Source organism: Nicotiana tomentosiformis, chromosome 7 (genome assembly GCF_000390325.3).
Source record: "Nicotiana tomentosiformis chromosome 7, ASM39032v3, whole genome shotgun sequence".
In the NCBI taxonomy this organism is placed as follows: domain Eukaryota; kingdom Viridiplantae; phylum Streptophyta; class Magnoliopsida; order Solanales; family Solanaceae; genus Nicotiana; species Nicotiana tomentosiformis.
Window position 1 is genome coordinate 36,243,255 of NC_090818.1, and position 4,640 is coordinate 36,247,894.

A 4,640-nucleotide genomic window follows, 5' to 3' on the forward strand; every position below is an offset into this window, starting at 1 on the left:
GTTTTATAGTCAGTCAGAGAGGCATCGAATTGGATCAATCTAAGATAAAGTCCATTCAAGATCTGCCACCCCCGAACAAAAAGGAGGTCATGAGTTTGCTCGGAAGGTTGAACTACATTAGTAGGTTCATTGCTCAGCTCACAACCACGTGAGAGCCCATCTTTAAGTTGCTGGAAAAGGATGCTGCAATCAAGTGGACAGACGATTGCCAAAATGCTTTTGACAGGATCAAAGATTATCTATCAAAACCCCCTGTACTGGTCCCACCTGAACCTGGTAGGCCTTTGTTTTTATATCTATCGGTGATAGATAATTCCTTTGGATGCGTTCTGGGGCAACATGATGCGACAGGCAAAAAGGAACAAGCAATATATTATTTGAGCAAGAAGTTCATCAATTATGAGGTTAAGTACACCCTTTTAGAAAGGACATGTTGTGCCTTGACTTGGGTCGCTTAGAAGTTGAGACATTATCTTTTGGCCTGTACTACTTACCTCATATCCAGAATGGATCCTCTGAAGTATATCTTCCAAAAGCCAATGCCCACCGGCAGGCTCGCAAAATGGCAAATCCTACTTAGAGAGTTCGACATCGTCTATGTCACTCGCACCGCGATGAAAGCACAGGCTTTGGCCGATCATTTGGAAGAGAATCCAGTTGATGATGAGTACAAGCCACTTACCACATACTTCCCAGACGAAGAGGTCAACTCAATAGAGGAAGTAGTTCCAGACGACAACCCTCTATGAAAAATGTATTTTGATGGAGCTGTCAATATCAAAGGAGTTGGGATCGGGGTAATCCTCATCTCACCTATTAGACAGTATTACCATGCAACAGCCTGGCTTCGATTCTTTTGTACCAATAATACGGCAGAATACGAAGCATGTATCATGGGTTTGAAAATGGCCCTCGATCTGGATGTGTATGAACTATTGGTTATGGGAGATTCTGACTTACTTATCCGGCAAGCCCAAGGTGAATGGGAGACTCGAGACATCAAGCTTATTCCATACAGACAATGTGTATAAGATTTGAGCAAAAGATTCAAATCCATCGAGTTCAGGTACATTCCCAGGTTTCACAACGATCTAGCCGATGCTTTGGCTACTTTAGCCTCGATGCTTCTTTATCCGGGAAACACCCATATCGATCCACTAGAAATCCAAGTTCGGAATCAACACGGTTATTACAATACAATTGAGACAGAACCAGATGGTGAACCATGGTATCATGATATAAAACGGTTCCTGAAAATGAGAGAATACCCAGAGCATGCCAAGGGAGATCAAAAAAGAACTATAAGGAGGCTCGCCAGCGGTTTCTTCCTGAATGGGGAAATTTTGTACAAAAGGACCCTAGATTTGAACTTGTTGAGATGCGTAGATGCCACAGAAGATGAGCGGATCATGAGTGAAGTGCATTAGGGGGTATGCGGACCTCACATGAATGGATATGTTTTGGCGAAGAAGATTCTGCGAGCAGGGTATTATTGGCTTACAATGGAGCGAGATTGCTTCAGTTTTGTTCGCAAGTGTCACCAATGCCAGATTCATGGTGACCTGATTCACTCGCCACCTTCAGAGTTGCATCCCATGTCCTCTCCTTGGCCTTTCGTTGCTTGGGGAATGGATGTTATTGGGCCAATTGAGCCAAAGGCTTCAAATGGGCATAGATTCATTTTGGTTGCAATTGATTACTTCACCAAGTGGGTGGAAGCCGTCACTTTCAAAGCAGTCACCAAGAAACCAGTGGTAGACTTTGTTCATTCCAACATCATCTGCCGCTTTGGTATCCCAAATACCATTATCACTGACAATGCAGCCAATCTCAATAGTCATTTGATGAAGGAGGTATGCGAGCAATTTAAAATTATGCATCGCCATTCTACCCCTTACCGGCCAAAAGCCAATGGAGTCGTTGAAGCAGCGAACAAGAACATCAAGAAGATTTTTAGGAAAATGATCCAAGGTTCGAGACAATGGCATGAAAAGTTACCTTTTGCTCTTTTGGGATACTGCACGACTGCTCGCACATCTGTTGGTGCAACTCCTTATCTGTTGGTATATGGGACAGAAGCTGTAATACCGGCTGAAGTCGAAATTCCCTCTCTTCCGATCATTGTGGAGTCGGAGATTGAAGATACAGAATGGGTAAAGACCCGATTAGAACAACTAATGTTGATTGATGAAAAACGGCTAGCAGCAATGTGCTTTGGCCAGTTATACCAACAAAGAATGGCGCGCGCTTACAACAAGAAAGTGCGTCCAAGGCATTTTGAGGTAGGCCAACGCGTTCTTCCACACCAAGTAGAAGCTAAAGGAAAGTTCACCCCAAACTGGAAAGGACCCTACATCATCAAGAAAGTGTTACCAAAAGGGGCCTTGCACTTGGTAGATAAAGAAGGACGGGTACCAGACATGACTATTAATGCAGATGCAGTCAAAAGATATTATGTCTGATATATACCCACTGTGAAACTTTCATGCATGATTTTCTTAGATCGAGATGACAAAGGCTACCATTGCTCGCTATTCCAAGCAAGTATCACCCTTTTGTTACCCATTTAAGCTGTATTTTTCTTCCTTGTTTTTCATTTTTTGGAACCTGTGTACTAAAAAAAAAAAAAAAGTCAAACAATAATTTTTTTTGAGTCATTGAACTACATCCGACCTGATTCCGAAAGGATACGTAAGCAGCCTTACCCTGGGTTCGGTTCCATCGCAACAAAAATTCATATTCCCAATACTCCAAAACTGGGGCAGAAGTTTGTTTTTATCTTACGGTTTTTCCCGTAGAAATAGTTCCAAAAGTTGTAATTCAGTTCAAGGTTCTTTTCGCCTTTTCGTGTTAAGAATTTCTGATTGATCTTTGAGAATACTTGAAGTCTCCATGCCAGGGGCATTGACCAACCTTCCGCATGAAAAAAAGAAAAAGAAAAAAAAAGAAATGAGAGAGTTTTATCGGTGAAAACCCGTATGAGCACTGTAAAGCGACAGTGAGCAGAGAAATGCAAGAGTCTTATTGGTGAAAATCAGATGGGCACCATAAGGCAACCGTGATTAAAGAAATAAGAGAGGTCAGTTAGCAAAAACCCGCAAAGGGCGCTACTAGCCGAATGAGGGTCTTCGATGCTCCAGTATGAGCACAACCAAGACAGTTTCAAGATGAACATTTGCGACGTATTTTGAGAATTAGACAGATCAGGCATCCAGTCCAAAATGCATGTCATGATTCATTGAAGTCGGCACATATCTCCAGATAAGTCTCCTTATTTCTCTCCCCGAAAGGGACACCTTTTATTTAGACACAATTCCTTTTTCACTTCTAATTGCTCTTCTATTCTTTTCCATAATTTTTCTTAGATTCTCTTTCGGTCTAATCTTGCACCAAAAGCAAAGAAAAAATGGTTGCAAAACTGTCTACAGTTTTCCTGTAATACCGAGCACAATTTGGAGCATATACGGCATTGACGAAGGCAGGAATCCATCTGTGATCTCTTTTGATAAGGCGGACAAAATGTCTCAAAGAAACTGAAAAGGTCGCCTAAGTAAGACTTGCTTCATGGGAAAAGTTGATAAGCACTACAGAGACAAACTGGTTCTGAGTGCAAGACAACTAAGTTTGATTTTAAAGAAAAATTGCTTTGCCTTAGATACAAGGGTTAACGGTACCGTGGACATCCGGGTATGAAACAGCCAGGGGAGACATCAGAAAGACAAAGTCTCCAGAAAATGATACAAAGTATCCGAGCATCTCGGTACCACTCTGATAGAATCAGTTTTTCGACAACGGGGTATCCGTGAACTCAAACTCCTCAGTGCATTAAGGCCACAAACCGACCACCACTTTAAAAACTCACAAAGTTTCTTTGTTTGAGGCAGGAACAAAGCAGTGCAGAATGGCAGTTCTCAAAGGACGAATGTCACCAAATGTAAGCTCCTTAAAATCTTCAGCCTGCATCACTACTGTCCATACCTCTCATTTTCATAGCTTAACCCAGGCTGAACCTTTTCACCTAGGGGGATCCAGCTCATAGTTCCGGGTAAAAGTACTCTTCGCCCATGTTGTTTTTCGTAGCTTAACCCAGGTAGAACCTTTTTCGCGTAGGGGGATGCAGCTCATAGTTCTAGATAGAAGTGCTCTTCGCCCAGGTTATTTTTTTTTCGTAGCTTAACCCAGGTAGAATCTTTTCGCCTAGGGGGATCCAGCTCATAGTTCCGGGTAGAAGAACTTTTCGCCCAGGCTGTTTTAGGTAACTTAACCCAGGTAGAACATTTTCGCCTAGAGGGATCCAGCTCATAGTTCCGGGTAGAAGTACTCTTCGCTCAGGTTTGTTTTACATAGCTTAACCCAGGTAGAACCTTTTAGCCTAGGGGGATCCAGCTCATAGTTCCGAGTAGAAATACTCTTCGCTTAGTTTGTTTTACATAGCTTAACCCAGGTAGAACCTTTTCGCCTAGGGGGGTCCAGCTCATAGTTCCGGGTAGAAGTACTTTTCGCCCAAGTTGTTTTACGTAGCTTAACCCAGGTAGAACATTTTCACCTAGGGGGATCCAGCCCATAGTTCCAGGTAGAAGTGCTCTTCGCCCAGGCTGGTTTTCGTAGTTTAACCCGGGTAGAACCTTTTCGCCTAGGGG